Below are 24,969 nucleotides of genomic sequence, written 5' to 3'. Positions count from 1 at the left end.
CTAGAGTTATTGTGAGGTTTGCAATAGATGGCAGCTATCATAATTAGAAAGTGACAATTGAAGCTTGGGTCCAATTGGGATTCTAAAGATAACCCAAACTTGTAGGCCCCTACAAGTTTTTAGATACAATGTCAAATCCACATTCGTTACTCTAGCTTACAAGGCATGAAAATTTAAAGCCTTTGTGGGGAGAAAAAATAGCTTACAGATGTCTTCTTAAAGGGAATTCTTTATTCATTCCACAAATAATTATTGAAAACTACTGTGTACCAAGCAGTGTGCTAGTTGCTGGGGAGTGAATGAAATAATCTCTGTTCTCATTGAACTCCTTTAGCAGAGGAGACTGACTAATCAAATACCACAAATAAGTAACACAATCTATAATAAAAGTTACGATGACAAATTCTAACTTGGTTTTAATCTCAGAGAATAGAATAGACATTGAAAAATATTATACTAGGGAAGTGTAATTTTGCCATTTCTCAATCTCAATCTTCTTCATAATTGAGATGATGTTAGTACTCGGATCCACTTGTTGTGTGTGGTGTTATTGGTTAAGATAAACTGTGCCAAATACATCTCGAATGTTTAGAACTGGATTAAAACATGGACTCATTAAAATGGCAAACTGTTGAGTCTCTGAAGCTACAATTTCGTATCATAGCACACATACATTTCCACAGGGCAAGAAAGCCCGGAGTAAAGCTGGGGAGCGGAGGCCTAAGGACGGCAAGGATAAGGTCGGAAAGCCACCATCCAGCCCCCTTGGTCACAGAACGCTGGGGTTCTGAAAAAGTGAGTGAGATACGACCAAAGGACCAGGTCATGGCATGCAGGAAAGCGAGATCACTTTAACAAAGGAGCTCACTTTAATAAGTTTTCATTTGTACAAATAATTTATCCCGAAGGCCTTCGCCTACATTTTCCCCATGGAGCAGTAATTTTCAAGCTGTAAGTCATGGCCCATCCATAGATCATGACGTAAATTTAGTAAGTACCCACATGCGTTAAAAAAGTAAAACAAAATAGAAAAAAAATAAACTAGAAAATGTCAGTGTGGCTGGGCATGATGGCTCACATCTGTAATCCCAGCACTTCGGAGGCTGAGGCAGGCGGATCACCTGAGATCAGGAGTTCAAGACCAGCCTGGCCAACATGGTGAAACTTCATCTCTACTAAAAATACAAAAATTAGCCTAGTGTGGTGGCACATGCCTATAATCTCAGCTACTTAGGAGGCTGAGGCAGGAAAATCATTTGAGCCTGGGAAGCAGAGGTTGCAGTGAGAGATTGCGCCACTGCACTCCAGCCTGGGCGACAGAGACAGACTCTGTCTCCAAAAAAAAGTCAGTGTGCAGTATGTAATAGGGGTGAGGGCATCTGTGCCTTGTGTATATGTATTCTAAGGTAACTTCTGGGCCCTGTTCAGTGCTGGGAATTCCCTAAAGAACATCTTGTCCCTATTTTTCTCTGGATAGGATCCTTGTAAAGTTAAAACTCTCTCCCAAGCAGATTGCACAAGGACAGGGACCAAAGAGCGGAGTATCTGCCCAGGCTGAAGCTCAGGGGTCAATCTGAGCTAAGACGATGTCTGGATGTGGGGGTTGGCACTGCAAAGGGACAATCCACATGCAGACATGCAGTGTGCAGTGTGGATGAGGCAAAGTGATGGAGGCGGAGACCTAGTAAAATACAAAAGTGCACATCCCACCTCCTATCATGGGGAGGAAAGGTACAGATTGGTGTTCCCGATATTCAGCCATTTTTGAGCTATAAAAATGTCAATCCATATATTGGGTTGGCGGGGGGGCCTTGAAGAGGCACCTTATGGATGCAGCCTCCTTCAGGGCTTTGCCTATGAGTGAGAAAGGAGTTGATAAGAGATAATTTATAGTGAGATTAAGCCAAGGATTTGCATCCGTAGTTTCTTTGCTGGGCTCTCAGCACCTGTCAGCTGTCTGTAACTGAAACCATTGTGTTTCAAACAAGGTATGCCACAGGTAGCTTCCTTCTCACCTTAGCATCCTGATGATTAAGACTGCTTTCCAAACACCAGAGATGTTTTCAGTTTTATTTCCTCACTTGATAAGACACTTCTTTCGGTCTATTTAATATATATATATATATGTGTATATATATATGTAAAAACTTCTTTTCTTGCAAGGATCGGAGGGTCGGTCATTTTATTTTCAGAAATAATTTCTAACTTCAGATCTCCCCACATTGTTTTGGGATGACATAGAGAATTATCAAAGAAAAGGAATGAATGGGTGGTTTTCCTCTGAGTTCTTAAGAGCATCCTAAAGGGGACTCCTTGATGATAAAATGGGAGGCAAGGTTGGGGGTGATGTTTTACTTTGACAAATAGCCTGGTGACTGTCTGTTGAAAGTTAACAGTTGGTGGAAAGGGCAGTGAGAGGGCAGGCTCCTACCTAGGGATTTGAACAGATAAGTTGTGGGGGAAGAAAAAGCCACTGCAGGAAGGAAAGAAGCGAGCTTTTGCCCTGGCAGGAGTGGTGATCTGCAGAGGCAAGGAAGAGCCTCAATTCAGAGACCCTGGGAGCTGGCATCAACCGTTAAGATGCGATGACAGATATCTAGGGCAGCCACTTATTTCTTTGAAGTGACCCACCCTGTGGTTACTTCTCCAGCCTAAGTCTCTGACTGACTCTTCAAGAATTTGAGTTCCTCCAAAAGCTTTTCTCGGTCAAGTCCAAAGGGCTCTTTATTTCCTATGTAGAGAGACAGAGGGATGTTTCTTTAAAGCTCTTACATAAAACTTTTATGTTGTAGAAAAAGCATGTGCTTAGAAATGAGACAGACCTATGTAGCATTTTTTTAAATGCTCACCACAGTCTAGCTGTGAGCCCTTGAGTAATAGCAAGTTAGGAAACTCAAAGAACTGTAGTTTCTTAACCTGCAAATAGGGGAACTGATACATCTGTAGGGTTATTGTGAGGATTACATAAGGTAAAGTTTATGAAGTGCAAGGCTACTGCTGGGCACGCAAGAAACAAAATTAGTATGTGTATTATTACCTTTCTTATAAGTGCCACCATCCCAACAAGCAGCTAAAGGGTAACCACAATGGAATTTACAACTCTCTTAGAACACCAGTGTTGATCATAATATAAACATTTGGGACATATTTACAGAATTTATAATTCAAGATGGGGATTTTTTAAAGGCTTTTATGAAAGTGTTGCATGAAGTTGCTTAGATAATTGCATGAAAATCCTATGTAAGAAGAAAGGTATTTAGTTTTAATTCTTTTTTTTTTCTTTGAGATGGAATATTGCTTTGTCACCCAGGCTAGAGTGCAGTGGTGTGATCTTGGCTCACTGCAACCTCTGCCTCCCAGGCTCAAGTGATTCTCCCACCTCAACCTCCTGAGTAGCTGGGACTACAGGCACGCTCCACCATGGCTGGCTAATTTTTGTATTTTTAGTAGAGATGGTATTTCAGCATGTTGCCCAGGCTGGGCTCGAACTCCTGATCTCAGGGGACCCGCCCAACTCGGCCTCCCAAAGTGCTGGGATTACAGGTGTGAGCTGCCATGCCTGGCCCAGTTTTAATTCTTGAGTGATTTTCAAGTCTAAGAATTATCCAAGCACTTGGCATTTCTTTCTTTCTACTTCTAATGTTTAACATTCATCTGTTTTATTTAATTATGGCTTTTCTAGTGAGATTAATTGAGTAAAGTTTGGAAGAAAAGCTTTAAAAATTATAGACACTTTAGACTTAAAGCTAAAATATACTTTAGGGATTAGCTTGTCTAGTGTCTCCCAAATATCACTCATTAGAAAATAATGTGTCACTATTTTGTCATCCTTATATCATTTATTTAAAATTTTCCCTTGAAAACTAAATACCCACTTTACTACTAAACAATAATATTCAGAAATGTCGGGTCAGACACAGTGGTGCATGCCTGTAATCCCAGCACTTTGGGAGGCCGAGGCAGGTGGATCACCTGAAGTTAGGAGTTCGAGACCAGCCTGGCCTACATGGTGAAACCCCGTGTCTACTGAAAATACAAAATTAGCCAGGCGTGGTGGGGCATGCCTGCAATCCCAGCTACTCGGGAGGCTGAGGCAGGAGAATTGCTTGAGCCCGGGAGGCGGAGGTTGCGGTGAGTGGAGATCGCACCATTGCACTCCAGCCTGGGCAACAAGAGCGAAACTCCATTTCAAAAAAAAAAAAAAAATATATATATACACACACACACACACACACACACACACACACACACACAAATAAAATTAGCCAGTGGGTGCCTGTAATTCCAGTTACTTGGGAGGATGAGGCTGGAGAATCACTCAGAAGGTGGAGGTTGCAGTGAGCCAAGATTGGGTCACTTAAAGTAATTGTCCATTATCACCTACAGTCATCTTCTATACTACCAGTGGCAAGGGTAACAGACTTGGATAGCACTGATCACATATACCCCTCATTGTATAAGTGAGGCCACTGAGACCCAGGCAAGTGGAGTAATTAGCCCTGGTGGAGTCTCTCTATGTTTGCAACTCCAGTAAAAAGCTTGATGTATTGAAGAATTTGGTAATTAAAAACCATCTAGGTATTTTAGTTGTACTAATCCTTCCTTTTCGTATTAGCCATATACTCCCCAAGATCCAAGGGAGTAATCAAAATAAGGACTGGCCTTACAGAAAGAGAAGAAAGCACTGCTTATTATATATAGGCCCCTAAAAAAAAAAAACAAAACAAAAAAATAAATAAATAAACAAAAAAGCATTGATATGGGTCAAAGGACAAAGAACTAGATTTGATAATTTGTTCTCTCTTAAAACAATTTTAATAATCATATGAACTCATCCAAAAGCTAAAGCACATTTACTTGTTTGCTTATCCAGTTTTTTTGAGTTTGTTCATACTGACCTGACTAAGGTCAGCAGTATTGGCCGTCTCCTGACCCTGAGTGCCTTGTGCATTGAAACCCGAGTGTTAGTTCCTGTTTGCACCATTGTACCTTGTTAGAGAAGGTATTTCTATTCTCCAGAGAGTGAACAATAAGCTACTGTATGTTTGGTCTCTAGAGTTCATTTCTTCATGTTTTCATTAGTTTTATTCATAAGATTCTATTAGAGTCAATTGTTAAATTGCTGGAAATGTCCCCAACAAAGGACAAAAAGGTTCTTCTATAAAACAACAGCTCATCCTCTGCCCAGACTTGAAGGACCATAAATTAGTGTAATAAATTGCAGAATATAAGTGAGTAACTTTTCTTTCTACTCTCCTAGGGACCTGGGGTTTGCAAGTCCATGTCTGAAACTAGGTCAGAAACATAGTAAAAAAAAATCCTACTAAATACAAGTTGGAGTTCACTGCTTTGAAAAATTGTAGTCCCATCTAGTTAATTCAGAGCCCAATTCATTCCTTTTAATAGATTCAAGTTATCATGCATAACCCAGGATAATTGAAATAATTGTTGAAATTGCTAATAACATCTCATCTGAGATATTTCTCTTTTGAAAGAATTCTTCCAATTCTGGAGTTTATGGTAAGAAGAACATTTCTCAGTTGGTCCTGGAGATTTCATTAGACACAATTCCATTACAGAGTCACATTTCCCTAGTGCTTTCAAGATCCTGGAATTCCTTTCTCTGTACTTTGAATTGAAGAAAGCATTTGACAATAAATCTGTTTTGATGTATTATTACAAAAAGTGCATTAACCAAAATGGTACAAAATTTCAGAGTATGGCCAGTCATGTAATTTCTAGCCAAGGACATGAAAGCAAATATATAACTTAATATTTATTAAGAACTAAGTACACAGAGGGGGCTAGTAACTAACAAAGACAGAAGCACACACAGTTCTGTGTCAAATGAGAAATTTGACCATATTTATTAGAGTAATTCCTAATCTATTATGAACCGTACAATTTTAAACAGAGCAACATGGAGGGACTTGCAATACAGTGAAGAAAAAAGCATTTTTTTGAATTATAATGTATTGAAAACACATGCCAAATACTTCCCTCAATACTGACAAATGGAATAAAACCATAATGTATCTGAGCTTCACATTGTTTTTCAACACTACACTCTAATAAAGTCTGAAAACACCCACGTAAGGAGATGGGAATGAAAATGTTGCAAAAAATGTTTGTTTGTTTGTTTACAGCACAATGAATGTTTATCTTATTTTAAATTAAATGTTCCTTAACAGACAGCTGCTTAATAGCCCTCATACATTTCGCCTCCCCCTCCTCTTCTCTAAGTTTTTCCCACAGCTATTTCTCTGAAACCTCTGGAGTGGCTTTTGCTATTCTTTTAATTCTTTAAAATAAATGGCCAACCATCTCTAACACACTGGAATAGTGTTCCCAGAACAGTTATAAGCCCCTCTATTACACAATAATGCCTCGTTCATTCCATAAATGTCAAGACAATTTCCCAACTACTTATTTGCTCTTAGTACTTTTTCCTACAAACTCAGAAACCAGCTGCCATTCCCTCTGTACCCTTAAAATTAGGTTGGGGTGTGTAAAACAATGAATGATATAAGGAAAGGACTTCTTCATTCCCCATTATAACTGTGGAGATACTCAAATTTTAAGGACTATGTGACCCTCCAGAGGACATTGCAGCCCCAGACAATGGTACATGACGAGTTCTGTCTTGCTGCGGACAAAAACATGCCTGCCAGACTATGTCAGCCCTCTTCGCTTGCATTTAAAAACAGGACAGAAGGATGAGACTTTGAACCAAGAGTCAGGCTCTTGGTGAATTCTGAATTACACTATTTTAATAAAGCAATATGGGGACATTACAATAGAGTGAAGAAAAAGGTCAATTTTTTGGTACTGTAATGTATTGAAAACACATGTCAAATACTTCCCTCAATATATGGGATCAAACCTTTTTGGCTATCTGCCTGGTCCATTGGTTGGCCCAGGTTTATTTACCCCTTTGACTCCCATTTGGACACCTGGACTCCATGCCTGCTTTTGCCTCCTTGCCCAGTCAGGGCCCTTTGTTTCAGTAGCTACTTATCCTGCTCAGAGGCCATACTTTGCCATTTCCTCTAGGTTAGTTGGATGCCTCTCATCTTTTCAACTGGCTGACATCTCACTTCCTATCTGCCTTCATGTGGCCTCTTTCAGGGTCTACCAACCCATGTCATCCTGGACAGCGTTGACCTGGGAAATCCTTGGACTTGCTTCTCTCTACTCTTCCTCCCAGTGATCTTGTACTAACTCCTGTCTAATTCTCAAATTCATGAGCTACGGAATCCGAGGGTAGGTTAAAATTCTGGACCTGACTGAAAATGAACCATGTGGAAAAATTGTGGAAAAACTTTTGTGAAAAAAATGTAAAGTACTTAGGTGATCAATATCCTTGAAAGTTATCATTTACTCAGAGAAATTAATAGTTCATGCTGATGAGCATTTCTTAATATTGTACTCTGAAGGGGATGTTTTCAGATCCTCAGTCTGAGGGGAGAAATTAGAAAGAGGATGGCAAAGACCAGAAAAGTACTTACAAGGATTGAACAATGGGACCAATAAGAAAAGTAGAGGGTGTGGGTTATTTATTTGTGAGAAGAAATTAATTTGTGACTTCATAATTCCCTTAATGATGTGATGCTACTACATGAGCATCGGATTGGATTGCCCTCTAATTTCTTCTGTTCAACAAACATTACTGAGGGAACCAAACAAAACAAAACAAAACAAAGAAAACAAAAGTGAAGAGCATATATTCATTCTGGTACTTACTGAGAGTGGAAGAGGGAGTGATTTAAAAGGTGAATCATGGAGATAAGGAAGAGTTTCCTGAGAGTTGCCAGACCAGTATTTCCTAACTTCCTTATTTCCTCTCATGTCATCAACACAGCCGGGCTGGCATAGGGAGTAAGTTATGAAACTGTTCCAATTCTGAGACCCGGTAATTTTGCCTCGATGAATGTACAAAGAAAAAAGTAACTTCTGCAAATTTGTTTATAGTAACATTATTCAAAATACAGAGACATATTTTAGGGGTCAGCCCAGCCCATGAGCCATCCTCTCTTCCCTAGAACTCCTCCCACTCCCATTCGAGAGGGTGAGTCCCTGGCAGCCATGCTTGTCTTGGGTAATCCCACCTCCTGATCTACAATTCAACCAGAAATCAGTCTAACACAAGCTAGAATGTGGAACTAGACCAGAGAATTGCAGGTTAGTCTTTGTATGTGGTCAGGGTGATAAAATAATCTCAGGCTATGAGGTAACCCTAGTCCCCTAAAAAGAGGTAATTAGGGTAAAGGAAAGAAGAACAAAACAGATTTACCAAGAGAAACAGGTAAGAAACAAAGAAAAGGCCGACCCATTTCTGTCTCCTTCCAGATGCCCAACTGCTTTCCTATTCTTTGACCCCATGGCATACCCTTCTATCTTTACAATAAATCACCTTTTTCAACTTAAAGTAACTTAAATCACTTGTTGCTTATAACTGAGTCTTAACTAAAATATAATAATTAAAAACTGGAAGCAAGTCAAATACCCCCAAATAATTAAATTATTGTATGTTGAATATTTTTATTGTATATTGAGTCCTCTTTAAAGCAATATTTTAAATTGTCTACATGGAAAAAGGCAGACTATTAGACTGCATGAACATATTGCTTGCAACTGCTAAATTGCAGATTTAGTCAATAAGGACTGCAAGAGTAGACAAAGTAATATGAACAGTTACAAAGTATGTGGGATTTTCGGAAACAGTATTTGTACAATATATTTACAATAAAATTAAGCCACTAGGATTTTGAAATAGGGATTTAATATTCCACTTCACGTCTATCCCAGAAGAGTCATTATTCTGATAATGATATGTTCCGTCTGTCTTCCCCCAATAACTTGAAAGTTGTCCTCAAATTTTTCTCTTCTTTTATTTCCTCACATCTAACCCAATAGCAAGTTCATTGGCCATGACACGAATATGTATTTCAAATTCACCCATTTCGCTCCAATTCCTTTGCCAATAACTCAATCCAGATTGCTATTGTCTCTTCACTGGGGGTAACACACACTGCCTCCTAACCAGTTTCTCCAATTCCACTCAGCTTTCTTTTATCCCATTCTTCACATAAAAGCAAGGATTATTTTAAAAGAACATCCAGAACTGTGACTTCTAAATACAATTTTCCAATAAAAGAAATTAGGGCAACTTGGAGAATAAGCTGACTACAGGTCTGGGGCAAGAAATGTGAAAGACTAGCCTGGAATATCTTGTCATACCAGTTAGCAGTGAAGCAATTCAAGGCTACTGAGGTCATGTCAAAAGGACTCAGGAGGCCACTTAAAGAGAATCCCACTGGCCCAAGAAAGGATAATTTAAGTATTGATAAAAATAGTAATTATAAGAGATTGAACCAGATCAAAATGTTTAAATTCATGAGTTAATAACGATGTACTAAAAAAAAACTTTGAAGGATGTTAAATGACTGTCTGTATAGAAAACCCCAAAGAATCATTAAAAAAGAAACTCATTAGTGATTACTGCAAAGTTGGACTTTTTTAGTGATTAAAGCAAGGGTGCAGGATAAGGAAAAGTAAAAAACTCTGATAAAAGATATCAACGATACAACTAAATGGAGAGATAGAGATATTTAATATTCATAGATAGGAATATGCAATATTGTCAAGATGTGAGCTTTTCCCAACTTGATCTATAGATTCCATACAATTACAATCAAAATCTCACCCAGTTTTTTTTATGGATATTGACAAACTCATTATAAAGTTTATATGGAAATAATCCTTAGGAACCCACTCATTTATTTTGAGAACTGATAAGTAAAGGAAAAGAGTAAAACAAAACTAAAAGTAAATTATACATGTTGTTTTTCATATTAAAGCTTTTCCATTGCTTCAAATTGCACTTTAAATAAAAGCCAACCTCATTACCAGGACCTATAAGGCCACGCTTGATCTGGCATCTTCCAACCACACTCATCTTTTTTTGTGCCACTTAGCTCCTTGCTTATGATACTCCAGCTATATAAGCCTTCAAATAAGCTGTGCTTTTTCCTGCCCCAGGCTGTCCCTCCTCATGCTTCAGATCTCATCCTACCTTTTCAGAGGACCTTCCCTAATCATCCTCACAGGCAATCCTATTTGTTTCCTTCCTACAACTTGCCAAAATTTGTATTTATTTTGTTTGTTCACTTGGTTCTGCTTGGTTCTTCTAGCAAACTACAGGCTCTAAGAAAAGAGGCATCCCTTGTTAATGGCTAGAATCTGCCATACATAGGCACTCAGTAACTGTTTATAGAAAAAGTAAATGACGTTATCCATCAAGGTGAGACTAGGTAGTTGAAAAACATATGAAACTTAGATAAACCAGAGAAGGTGATTTGGGGATCTCTGAGAGGCCCAAGGTCCATGTGTATGACAAGGTTAGGAGAGGGCCTGGAAAGAGAGAAATGTGATTTCCAGGAAGTAGATCACCACGGAGTTGAAGAAACGGATGTGAGCACCTTAGGCTGGGAAAACTTTTATGGAGTCTTAGTTCATTCTTGATGCTATAACAAACTACCTTAGACTGGGTAATGTATAAATAGTAGAAATTTATTTCTCACAGTTCTGGAGGCTGAGAAGTCCCAGATCAAGGTGCTGGCAGATTCAGTGTCTGGTAAGCACTTGTTTTCTGCCTCCAAGACGGCGCCTTGTTGCTGTGTCCTCAGGAGCAGATGAATGCTGTGTCTTCACATGGCAGAAGAATGAGTAGAGATGAATTTACTCCCACAAGACCTCTTACATGGGCATGAATTCCATCCATGAGGTTAGAACCCTCATGACCTAATCACTTTTCGAAGATCTCACCGCTTAATACCGCTACACTGGGGATTCAGATTCAACATAAGTTTTTGAGAGACACAAACATTCAAACCATAGCATGGAGTGTTACATTAAAAAAGAAAAAGTGAATACCACTGAAATTATAAAAATTGCAGAACATATAGACCCTAGGCCTTTTATTCTCGATTAACTACTGGGCTGCAGACTCTGTTCATCATGCAGTTGGCTGTGGCATTGGGCCAGATAATTCTTTTTTTTTTTTTTTTTTGAGATGGAGTCTCGCTCTGTCGCCCAGGCTAGAGTGTAGTGGCGCAATCTCGGCTCACCGCAAACTCCGCCTCCCAGGTTCACGCCATTCTCCTGCCTCAGCCTCCCGAGTAGCTGGGACTATGGGCGCCCACCACCACGCCCAGCTCATTTTTTTTATTTTTTTTATTTTTAGTAGAGACAGGGTTTCACCGTGTTAGCCAGGGTGGTCTCGATCTCCTGACCTCATGATCTGCCCGCCTCGGCCTCCCAAAGTGCTGGGATTACAGGCGTGAGCCACTGCATATGGCCTGGGCCAGATAATTCGAAGAGCTTTTATTATTGTAGCTAATCTTTGATAGGTCTTGATGTGCGCTGATGTTTATGTATAGAAGCCCACCACAGTTATATTTTGTGAATCAGCAACTTTAACGAATGATCCAATGCAAGTGTTATCCTTAGTGATTAGGAGCACTCTAATGAACCACCATACCAATGTTCCTTTTCAGTTCTTTTTTGCTTTATTCTGTTTTTCCCCCTTCTTTTTCAACCAAGAGATTTTTGTGAGGATAGTTGTTGGCAAAACCTGTTGCTACAGTTTCTGAAAATTAAGACTGAAATTCTTTATTAAAATGTCAGGAAATTTAGTGGATTCTGAAAAACATATGATTTTTTTCTATCTGTGTCTTAATCACCAAGCAGTATAAACACATCACAGGAAATGTGGATAATAAATAAAAGATGAAGGAAATTAAGACACAATCCATCCCCATCACCCCAATGTTGTAAATCTATGTATTTTCTTTTAATCTTTTCTCAAATGCTTATTGTTCCCTTGCTATATTCTTAGTGTACATACGAGTTTTTATCCTGAATGTTTCCTTCATTCTAAAACAGAAGGCGGATAATAAACAAGCAAATAAGTAAGATAATTTATGATAGAAATAAGTAAGGGGAAGTAAATAAAGGAGAGTAATGTGGAGTGAGAGTAATGTGGAGTGAATTGATTTGTGATACAATTTTTAACTGTATTTTATACATACTAGAATTCAACTATAGGTTATTATGTTTCACTGAGCGCTTTGTCAACTCAATTCACATACCAGTGCCACCAAGTTTTAATTAGTATTGCTTTATATACAGGCGGTGTCCAATCTTTTGGCTTCCTTGGGCCACTCTGGTAGAATTGTCTTGGGCCACACATAAAATATACTAATGGTAGCTGATGAGCTAAAAGAAAAAAAACGGCAAAAAAACCTCATAATGTTTTAAGAAAGTTTACACATTTGTGCTGGGCTGCATTCAAAGCCATCCTGAGCCACACGCGGCCCTCAGACCATGGGTTAGACAAGCTTGCTTTATGATATGTTTTAGTGCCTGGTAGAGCTAGCTCCCTACTTTATTTCACTCTAGAATGTTCATGTTATTTTAATATGTTTACTCTTTCAGACAAAGATTGGGATAACTTTCAAGTTAAAAAAAAATTCCGTTGAGTTGTTGGTTGGAACTGCATATACTCTAGGAGTGAAAACTTCTGGAAAATGTCCACATTTGTCTAGGGTCAAAGTTGCCTGCCCTCAAGCAGGTGAGGCTCTGGTATCACAGTCTCCTCTTTTCGAGGGCAAAATTCATTTGCATGAGGAAGAAACTTTGTGTTGTTTTCTCTTAGGACATTATTTAAAATTTGCATTTTAGGAGACATTTCTGTTGTGGCTGATATCAGAATTGGAGGTAGGACTTAATGTATTTTTAGCACTTTCTTTGTAGTAAAATAGGATTGGATACCTTTCCAAATAAGTGGGATTTTTTTTTAGCTAAAATTCCTTCACTTTTTGTTGTCTCTTTTTAGTTGTAGTATTTGTATATATCTTTTATCACTTAAAAAAAAAAAGGCTCAGTTGGCTGGGCGCGGTGGCTCACGCTTGTAATCCCAGCACTTTGGGAGACCGAGGTGGGTGGATCACCTGAGGTCAGGAGTTTGAAACCAGCCTGACCAACATGGTGAAACCTCGTCTCCACTAAAAATACAAACATTAGCTGGGCATGGTGGTGGGCGCCTGTAATCCTAGCTACTCAGGAGGCTGAGGCACAAGAATTGCTTGAACCTGGGAGGCAGGGGTTGCAGTGAGCCAAGACTGCGCCACTGCACTCTAGCCTGGGCGACAGAGTGAGATTTTTGTATCTAAATAAATAAACAAATAAATAATGAAAAGGGCTTAGTTACATCTCCGGAATAGAGATCCTTTTTGTTCACTGAATTTTTTTACACTTCTCAGATTTATTTGAAAATATGAGGGCCACATGCCAATTGTTTGGATAGCTAGCTATCTGGTTTGCTTAACCACATATGCGTTTATTACAGAAGGTAGGATCTGAAATCTTTACCTACTAAACCTTAGTTTTCAGCTATGGGTCCTGAATCACATGAATGGTGTCCCCTGGAGCTGTGCAGTGCATAACCAGCATGTTGGAATGCTGCAGCTTTGGTGATAACAATCTGCTGAAATTGAAAGCAAACCTACATATTTCCAGTTTTTCAAGGTTTCACCAAGGGTTAAATTATACCCTAAAAATATGTAGGCACTTTCCTGGGTATCTCTTGGGGAATCTGTATTTTTCCAGGGAGAGAAGGAATAATGATCACAATGATGACAATGATAGATAGATACTTTTGCTTTCATTGATCTCATTTTATCTTTGTTATAACAACTGTCTGTTGTAAAGGATAAGTGTTATTACAACCCTTGTATTAGAGATATGGACAATGAGGTTCAGACACTCTGTGTGACTTTCCTGACTGGTAAGTAGTAGAACTGAGCCTTCAACTATAAAGCATTAACTCTATATTACTTCCTCATTAGGGATATTCAAAAAATGCCCCGAATCTGTTATAATTCAACTCTTTAAGAAGCTTTTCCCAATGCTTGGAATCTTGGGGATTGTGTGTGGGTTGTTGGTTTTTGTGGGTTTTTTTTTTGTTGTTGTTGTTGCTGTTGTTTTGTTTTGTTTTGTTTTAATCTATCTTGAGGACTGGGTGTGTTGGTTCACACCAATAGTACCAGCACTTTGGGAGGTCAAGGTAGGAGGATCACCTGAGGCCAGGAGTTTGGGACCAGCCTGGCCAACACAGCAAGACCTCATCTCTAAAAAAAAATTGTTTTTTTTAATTGGCTGGGCACAGTGGCTCGCACCTGTAATCCCAAGACTTTGGGAGGCCAAGGAGGGTGGATCACTTGAGGCCAGGAGTTCAAGACTAGCCTGGCCAACACAGTTAAACCCCATCTCTACTAAAAATACAAAAAATTAGCCAGGCATGGTGGTGCACATCTGTAGTCTCAGCTACGCAGAGGCTGAGGTGGGAGGACTGATTGAACCCGGGAGGTGGAGGTTGCAGTGAGCCGAGATCGCGACACTGTACTCCAGCCTGAGTGACAGAATGAGACTCTGTCAAAAACAAAAACAAAAACAAAACACCTCAATTCAAGTTTGGCCTGTCTTTGTGTGGGGTGGGATTTAGGGAAAATTGTATTGCTTTCATTTTGTCACCTTCTTTACCACTTGATGTATTGCAATTGGTGTGGAGATAAAACCAGCTTAAATTATACACCCAGCCAGATGTGAAGAATAAAGGAAGTTACAAAAAGTCAGCCAAAGGAGTGGGTGTGGAAACAGAGGCAGAACTACCTGTGCCTTTTTCGTCATGAGAAAGATGTCTTAATTGTATACACCTGTGTTTTGTTTTGTTTCATTTTAAACACCAGATGGGACATCTCCTTTTCCCATGCCAGTTTCCTCCAGTGGCTGCATTGAACTGTCTATAACTTAGAGATCCTTAAAAACAATACAGTTTGTGTGTGCTTGTGTGTGCACATGTGTGTCCATGCAAGTGTGTGTGCATGTGTATGTTGGAGGTGGGTCCAAGGCAAGCAGGCAAAGGGATTGATTTTGTTTCATCCTCTGTCCAATTCCAGGTGATTATAGTGTGTCACAGATGACTTACAAAATCATACATACATAAACTTTCTGACTGTTTTAAGAGATACTAATTCTGATATTCATTCATATGCGCCTTCACTTTTATTGAGATGCTTTCCCTGCCTCGTACATTTAGTTTTGAGCCTTTGTTTTTGACCCAATCACTTTTACTTAAATTCCTACTAGTCACACTCCCTAAAGTGTTTCTTTCTTCTTTGGCAGTAAATATTTTCCATCTTGAAAAATCTTGTGGTCAAGAGAATAAAACAGCTCTTTTATTTGCTTGAGAAAACCAGTAAATAAATCTGAGAACAATCTGAAGTTCTCAGATAAGGAGCAGTTTATTTTCTTTCTATACCATACCTTGGCTAGCAGGCCTGTAGTTGGCATTCAATAGTTATTTACTCAAAAGAAATTAGATGCTAATGAGAGCCAGGCGCCATGCCCCACGCCTGTAATCCCAGCACTTTGGAAAGCGGAGGCGGGCAGATCACGAGGTCAGGAGATCGAGACCACACTGGCTAATACGGTGAAACCCGGTCTCTACTGAAAATACAAACAATTAGCCGGCGTGGCACGCGCCTGTAATCCCAGCTACTTGGGAAGATGAGGCAGGAAAATCGCTTGAACCCGAGAGGCGGAGGTTGCAGTGAGCCGAGATCGCGCCATTGCGCTCCAGCCTGGGTGACAGAGCGAGATTCCGTCTCAAAACAAAACAAAACAAAAAAGAAAATAGATGCTAATGAATATTACCTTGGATATCACAATCATTTATTCAACCAGTTTCTGATAGCTCCTTTTATATCATCCTGGAATGAAAGTCAGGGGCACAAGGCCGGGCGCGGTGGCTCACGCCTGTAATCCCAGCACTTTGGGAGGCCGAGCAGGTGGATCACGAGGTCAGGAGATCGAGACCATCCTGGCTAACACAGTGAAACCCCATCTCTACTAAAAATATAAAAAACTAGCCGGGCGAGGTGGCGGGCGCCTGTAGTCCCAGCTACTCGGGAGGCTGAGGCAGGAGAATGGCGGGAACCCGGGAGGCGGAGCTTGCAGTGAGCTGAGATCCGGCCACTGCACTCCAGCCTGGGCGACAGAGCGAGACTCTGTTTCAAAAAAAAAAAAAAAAAAGAAAAAAAAGAAAAAAAGTCAGGGGCACAGTAAAGCTTCGTTGACTTTTTTTAAAAAAAATTAATAGGCTTTACTTTTTAGAGCAGCTTTAGGTTTACAGACAAATGAGCAGGAAAGTACGGGGAGTTCCCATATACCTTCTTCTCCTACCACAACTGCCCTTATTATTAATATCTTGCATTAGTGCAGTACATGTGTTATTTATAACTGATGAGCCAATATTGATACATTATTATTAACTAAAGTCCATAGTTTAGGACTCAAATTTGAACCTCATTAGGTTTCAATTTTGGTATTGTACATTTTACGGGTTTTGACAAATATATAATGACATGTATCTAATATTACATATTATACAGAATTGTTTCATTGCCCTAAAAATCCCCTGCCCTGCTCTCCACTGATTTATCCTTCTTTCCCTCCCGCTACAGAGATCTATACATGATTATAGACTTTAAAAACTTTGCCATCTGTATTAAACACCTACTATGTGCCATACATGGTGATGGGTGCTGAGTAGACAAGACAAACAAGATTACAGTTCTTGATCTAAGCTTTGAAATTGTCCAATATTCAGTGTCCAGCAACAATGAATTTTCCAAGGCAACAAGCACTGTTCCTGGTCTGTTGAAACTCTTCTCTTCGTTCCCTGAGGAAATCACTTGCTTACATAATCATCTACGAGGAGATCAATGTTACCCATAATCCCATAACTGATTTACCATTTTCCACACTAACCAGTTCCAGCTCCTTCGTGTAACAGGAATGAGTCCGTCCTCCTGGTTTAGTTTACAATGCAGATCCTGTTCTAATTTTTTTTTTTTTTTTTAAGAGACAGTGCCTTGCTGTGTCACCCAGGCTGGAGTATAGTGGCATAATCATGACTCCCTGCAGGCTTGAACTCCTGGGCTCAAACCATCCTCCCACCTCAGCCTCCCAAGTAGCTGGGAACACAGCTGCATGTCACCATGCCCAGTTAATTTTATTTATTTATTTATTTTCTTGTGGAGACAGGGCCTTGCTATGTTGCCCAGGCTGGTCTTGAACCCCTGGCCTCAAGTGACCCTCTTGCCTCAGCCTTCCAAAGTGTTGGGATTCGACATTGAGTTACGGCACATGGCCCTATTCTAATTCTTGACTACAAAACTTGACGAAGCAAGAGAAAGGCAACTGCCTCCCAAAAGGTGGTCTCTAGCTGTGTTGCTTTGTTTTTGTTTTTTAACCTAAAGAATAATGAGATCTTCCTTCCTAGCAAATAACTAACATACATGAATTCATTTCTGCCTATTGTCAGCAATAAAGTCTAAAATTATAGTTAAACTTTCAAAAGACAATTTATGAATCACCAATAATATTGATGAAAAAATACATAAGACATCCTCCAAGTCTTTGGCTGGTTTTTCCCCTGAAGATAGGCAAGATACTCTTATATATGGTAGATTTCACTGGATTAACAAATGGAGGAATCTAGTCCTAGGTTCTAATCAGTTTTGTTTCATTTAAAACCATTTCATGTTTTATGCTTCTTATCCTTGTTCATTATCGTTCACTCTTAAGATGGAACTAAATTGATGGATCTCCATGATAGTTAATGGCAGTTTTAAGTTTCCAGTGAATGTGGGGCATAATTTACCCTAATTTAAGGAGCAAGAATTTATCCTTTTACACAGAGAGTACTTAAGCCATTTGAATTCTGCTGTGTTTATCTCCTGATAAGACTAGATAATGCTAAAAATTGAATATATTACCAAACAAAGCAGTTTAATTGTACATATAACATTAGAAACAATAGTTCTAAGAACATGAAAATATACAGCAAATCAGTAAGTTATTTTAGTTTTGTTTCCCCTTTAAGCACTGAGGTTTTCTGTACTATCCGTGTACTACAGAGTCATGAGAACCAAACCGGTTTTAGCCAGATTAGAAAATAGACTACACAGGATGATATCATGATACTTGAAGAAATGAATTAAATAATTAAATCTCTGATTAATGCAGGAACACAATGGTGATACTGAGATACCGTATTTGTCATTGAATCTTTCCCTAGATTTTATTTTAAAGTCTTAGGCCTACAAAAAAGGACTGTCAAAATGGTTATTAAATCACAAAGAATGTGAACGCCCACAAACAGACAATTCTTTTCATCCAGGCTGCAAGAAAGAAATCTATAACTGAAAGATAAGAAAATTTGGAAATGGGGCTATATGTAATATATTAAATTTTATATCAAGAATTGTGCATGTTTGTAACCAAAAATATTTCTATACCAAAGATAAGAAGGGGGTGTGATGATTTCAGTTATTCAGGCTGATTATTATTGGTAATGAAAAAGAGTGTTTTAAAATGAAAAATATTTAGAATAATAGCTTTTTTCCCCCTTGTGGTCTATCTTCACTTGTAGGATATAGCTGAAATACTTTGTCTTAGAGATAATTCTTATTTTCTTTGAATACAAGCCTGTTATGTATTTTTTCCTTCATGAATCTATCCTTAGATGACTTAATCACTGCTGCTGTTTTATTTGCTTCTTTTAATGAGGGAAGAAATACATGGAAGGAGCAGAAAATTGTTGTCCGACGAATGGGTGCCTGTGACTTGCCAGGCCCTAGGACAGGTGTGGCAGGGCATACAAGATGAGTGAGTCCTTGTATCCCAGCAGTTTGTAAAGGAGCCAGTGCTGGCTGGAGCCATGTTGGAGCCCAAGGCTCAGGAAGAATCAGTAATACTGATCCTGTATTTATTTTAAATTCTGATATTTTGTTTAACATCAATTTTTTGCATTATCTTGATTTGTTAAAACATTTATTTAAAATATTATATTATATACAATTAGAAAATGGAGTTATTCAATATGTACTAAATATGGTACCGTTCTGCAAGATACATTTTATAAAGGTGGGGGAATGTTCTTGATGAAAAGGGTCTAAAGAGACAACTAAATGCAGTAAGTGAAACTTGATTAGATACTGATTTGAAAATATTGGGTTACTGAGTTATTTGGCATCCCCTTAAAATTTGCAACTCAAGTAAGTGCCTCACTTGCCTCCTGCTGGCCCCAGCCCTGGAAAGAGCACCAGGGGCAGGATGAACCATGGGTGGAGGTGCCTGTGGGAATGAACACACATCTGGTTAGGGTGAGAGTAATCAGCAAAGCTTCCAGAAGAAGCTTTACAGGATGAGTAGGATTTCTACCTGTCGGAGATGGCTGACGGGAGAAGGAAGCCCATGTGGAAAGAGGGCCTCTCAAGCAGAAAGAACATGGACAAGGGCATCAGCGGTACAGGCTTCAGTCAATCTGGGATGGGATGTACATAAGGTAGTAATGGGAGAAAAGGCGGAAAAGAAAGGTTTAGACCCTTCTGTGAGCTCCCTTTTTAATTCAGCAGGCAATTAATGTGCAGCCACTGAAATTTCTTTGATTTTAAATGAAAATGCATTTTAAAATGTTTTCCGAAATTGTTTTCAGGCACTTTCATAAAATGTAGTTTAAATCTTAACGTGTATTGTTGCTATGGTTTAAGATAGATGCCTCTTCAAATCCCTTGTAAAGTGCTGTAAGTGGAAGTAGGATATCAGAAATTTAGAAGCAAGTACATTCTGTCCCCTCCAGCTTTTTAGAGTATTGAATTATAATTGATATACAGTAAATTGCACATATTAAAAATGTACAACTTAGTAGTTTTGATGTATGTATAGAACTGTGGAACCATCATCACAATCAAATAATGCACATATCACCCCAAAAATTTCCTCAGAGCAATCCACTTTTCCTTCCTTTCCCCACTCTGCCTCTTTTCCATATAACCATTGATCTGCTTTCTGTCACTATAGATTAATTTGCATTTTCCAAAATGTTATATATATGGAATTATGCAATATGTACTGTGTATGCTATAGTCTATAAGATGCTTCTTTTTTCAAAAGTTGGAAGAATGTTCCAGATTAAAAGACTAAAGAAATAAAAGAAAAAAAGCAAATGCAATGGGTGCAACTTGATTGAATGTTGGTTTGAAAACACTGTTGACACTACTAGGGAAAATTTGAATAGGATTGAATAGAAAGTGACAATAAGGAATCATTGTTAATTTCCTTGGGTGTAAAAATTGTATTACTTTTTATGTAGGAGCCTAGCCTAATGTTGCATTTTGAAGCATTTAGGGGTAAAGTGTCACAGTTTATATAATTTATGTTTAAATATCTAAATAAAGCAATATGGAAACACTTTAACAACTGTTGAATCTATATAATAGGAATATGGGTTTTCTACATAGTAGGACTAGTTCAACTTCTCTGTATGTTTGAACTATTTAAGAATAAAAGTTGGGAGGAAAATAGGACAGAAAATTAAAAATCGGGACTGTCCTGGAAAACGTAGGCTATAGTCAATCACCAAGTCCTTTTCCTACCAGTGTCTACCTTCTCACTGGTATCTTCTGAATATTCAATCTCAGCACTTCACACCTGATTTAGAATAAGCATATACTCTAAATAAAAGTAATAATAAATATTGACTTTCACCTCACATCATATACAAAAAGTAACTTAAATTTGATCATAGGGCCTACATGCAAAAGCTAAAAATACAAAATATTAGCTGGGCATGGTGGCTCATGTCTGTAATCCCAGCCACTCAGGAGGCTGAGGCAGGAGAATCCCTTGAACTTGGGAGGCGGAGGTTGCAGTGAGCCGACATCGTGCCACGGCACTCCAGCGTGGGCGACAGAGCAAGACTGTCTCAAAACAAACAAACAAACAAACAAACAAACAAAAAAAAAACCTGTAAAATTTCTAGAAGAAAACAGAAAGAAAAATCTTAGTGACTATGGGTTTGGCAAAGATTTCTTAAATATAACACAAAAAGCTTGGACTATAAAAGAAAGAAAATCAATCAGTTGGGCGTCATAAAATTAAAATGCAAATTAAAACCACAGGGAGATACCATCACACACCTGATAGAATGGATAATAGTAAAAAGACTGACCGAACTAAGAATTGATGGGAATGTGGATTTCTCATGTACTGCTGGTGGGCATGTAAAATGATACTTTGAAAAACAGTTGAACCGTTTCTTTAAAAATTACACACATACCTGCCAGATGTAACTGTCTATGAATACTTATGCAGCCATTCAACCCTTAGGTTTTTCACTCAAGAGAAACGAAAGCAAAAGTCGAAAGAAACATGAGTCTACAAATGTTCCTAGTAGCTTTATTTGTAATATCCCCAAACTGGAAACAACTTGAATATCCATCAACAGGTGAACAGATAAACAAATTGGGGTATACTCACACAATGGAACTCAGCAATGAAAAACAAACAAACAAACAAACACCCCGTTGATACAGGAGGGAAAAAAAGCAACTTAAAATAATTATGCTAAGTGAAAAAATCCTGACAAAAATGATTTGTCCAATTATTTCCTTGTGATGATGTTTAACTTACATCTCTATGTTTTGGAAGTTAGGCCTGAAGGCTTGATTTATTTTTGGCAAGAATACTTCCTAGATCATGCTGGGTCCTTCATATTGTATCACACGAGGAGGTAAATAGGCTGTTTCACTGTGTGATGCTAAATTTGATCGTGTGTTTAAGGTGGTGATTGCTAGATCTCTCTTCTATGAAGGTATATTTTTTCCTTAGCAATTAGCAAGCAATCTGTGTGCTGTACTTTAACCACAAGTGAATATCTTGTTTGGCATTAACCTTTTCCTAACAGTTGTAGCGTCCATTGGTAATCCTTGGCTAAACTGATTATTCCGTTGTTTGTTTGTTTGTTTGTTAAAAGTGGATTGATTTTAAAAATTCTGTTACTTCTTCTCAATGCATTAGCTGTTTTCTTCTTAGTCAATTGAAATCGAAAAGTTTTTGAAAGGAACAACTTTTTCATGTTTGATTCCCTTGGCAAATTCATAGTGGCTAGGCACGGTGGCTCATGCCTATAATCCCAGCACTTTGGAAGGCCAAGGCAGGTGGATCACTTGAGATCAGGAGTTTGAGACCAGCCTGGGCAACATGGTGAAACCTTGTCTCTACCAAAAATACAAAAAATTAGCTAGGCATGGTGTTGTGTACCTGTGGTTCCAGCTATTCAGGAGGCTGAGGTGGGAAGATTGCTTGAGCTCAGGAAGCAGAGGTTGCAGTGAGCCAAGATCACACTACTGCACTGCACTCCAGCCTCCAGCCTGGGCAACAGAGCCAGACCCTGCCTCCAAAAAAAGAAAAAAAAAAAAAAAAAAAAAAGGAGAGAGAGAAAGAAAGACAAAAGAAATAGAAATAGAATAGAATGTCAGGTAGAAGTAAAAGAAAGCAGCTGAAGAGGAAGGGTAATGATAAGGAAGGGTGACAAAGCTATTTTAGACAGGAAGTCATTGGAACATGTATAGCTGATAGCCATCAGTGCCCTGCCCACATCCCCCAGATCCCTTGGGACTATCTAGTAAAAGCTAGTATTATTGAAAGCACCTGTGACTTTCTGCCTGTGGCCCAAAGGCTTCTCTCTGTCTATGGGGCAGGTCCATGCTGGGGGAACAGCTCTTACTCAAGGGCAAATGGGAGTTGAAAGACAAATACCCCAACTTTCCTGCACTCCCTGGGTGGGAAAATTTTGATTTGTATTCCACATCTCCCAGAGGTTTTTGGTGGGATTGAGCCCCAATTGTTCTCAGTGGGTAACCTGGCAATTAAATATTCTGCTGGCCTCTTTCCTTTGCTAGCTCATGTCTCCACTTCTCTACTAGTTCTTCCTGGTACATTTTACACTTCAAACTTACCACTTGTACTCAAATCCTCAGTTTTGGAGGAACCTAGCCTAAGTCAGTAAATCTTAGCAGTGGCCCAAGGCAGGAGACCCTCAGAATGAGATTCTAGCATTGGATCACTTGCTGGCCAACAGAGAGCAGGTCAACAGAAATCCCATCATTGTTAGTAAGTGGGGCAGTGATGATCTCTGGAGTGCTATAGCATCACTATTATTACGAGTCTTGCCTGTGATTAACTGGGGTAGTGTGTAGGTGGCGGGGGAAATGCACTGGCTGATAGAGTAGCTCTTGAACTGAAAGATACAGGGACAATGATAATTATGAGAACTGTGGAGCTGGCTGGTTGTTGTTAACTGCTAGAGAAGCCACAAAGGAAGGAAATAGCAGGCTCAGGTGAGGTAATCATTGACTTAGAGCACGAGTTAAAAGCCAGAAATCTTTCATGGCATCACTTAAAGGGAGTCTCATCTGTAGACAGAGGGTATAATGAGCTGAAGAATAAGACCCCAAGTTTGATCTTAAATACAACAGAGCTAAAAAGGAGGCTGGCTTCACAGTCCACCAACCAACTAACTTTCTTTCTTTTTCTTTCTTTCTTTCCTTCTCTCTTTCTCTCTTTCTCTCTTTCTTTCTTTCTTTTTTTCTTTCTTGGTCTAACTTTGCCACCTAGGCTGGAGTGCAGTGGTGCCAACACGCCTCACTGCAGCCTCAACCTCCTGGGCTCAAGTGATCTATCTACTCTCACCTCAGGCCTCCAGGTAAATGGAACTATAGGCATGCACCACCATGCTCAGCTAATTTTTTTTTTTCATAGAGACGAGGTTTCACCATGTTGCCAAGCTAGTCTCCAACTCCTGGCTCAAGCAATCCACCCACTTCAGCCTCCTAAAGTGTTGGGATTACAGGTGTGAGCCACTGTGCCCAGCCCCCAAATTTCTAATGCTAAAGTAAGGGACCTGAAAAAGAAGGAGAGGGACCCTGAGAGTTCCGATGGAGATATTTGGGTGGATGGGCTCGAGGACCTTAAAACCCCAGATTCCTCTTAAAACTCAGAGTGAGAATACTCTGGAACCTTTCTCCTTGCTAGGAGAAATCAGACTTCTATTGCTCAGAGACTATGCCAAGGTCTCATGTAGCAAGGGCAAATGCCTTGCAGGACGATGCTTGTTTCTAAGATCCATCCTACCTCTCTTCATTGCTTCTAGACCAATAGTGAGAAATCTTATTATGAGTTATTATGAGTCGAGCAAGGAAATACTGTTATATGAAGAAAGGGGTTATTCACCAAAAGCGCTGCAAAACCTGGCAAATATGTACTAGCAGGAAGTGGGAGAACTTGCCTGGAAATGAATCTTAAAGATGCCAAATCAGGGTGGGCAGAATATAAGACTGACTAGGGAACAGTTTGTTAACACAGGTGTATTATTCAGTGACACGGGACTCACTCTCCTGGTAGAATGCCTAGAACTGTACCTAATACATTGCAGAAATAGCTCCTTGAAACTTGAAAATAATGATAAGATGGAGATGCTGGAACCTCTTAGAAGAGAGATGAAGAAGAGGTCAGCAAGTTCAAAGAGATTAGAAGTAAGGATGCATTCTTTTTTTTTTTTTTTTGAGACAGGGTTTCACTCTGTCATCCAGGCTGGAGTGCAGTGGCACAATCTCAGTTCTCTGCAGACTCAACTTCCTGGGCTCAAGCAATCCTCCCACCTCAGCCCTCTGAGTAGTTGGAACTACAGGCATGCACTACCATGCCCAGCTAAGTTTTGTATTTTTTGTAGAAATGGTGTTTTTCCATGTTGCTCAGGCTGGTCTTGAACTTCTGGGCTCAAGCGATCTGCCCACCTCAGCCTCCCAAAGTGCTGGGATTACAGGTGTGAGCCACCACACCTGGCCAAGAATGCATTTACTATGTAATACCAGAGAACCCACCAGCCAGCAATGTTTCTTGGGAGGTCCTAGAGGACACTCCCTTACTAAAGTGATAAACAATATGCTAAGATATTCTGAGAAGCTCAGAACTGCTTGTCCTCTAGATCAAGATTGATGG

This window comes from Rhinopithecus roxellana, chromosome 2 (assembly GCF_007565055.1).
Source record: "Rhinopithecus roxellana isolate Shanxi Qingling chromosome 2, ASM756505v1, whole genome shotgun sequence".
Classification (NCBI taxonomy): Eukaryota; Metazoa; Chordata; class Mammalia; order Primates; family Cercopithecidae; genus Rhinopithecus; species Rhinopithecus roxellana.
The sequence above is the reverse complement of the archived record's forward strand: the minus strand, read 5'-3'. Positions refer to the sequence as shown.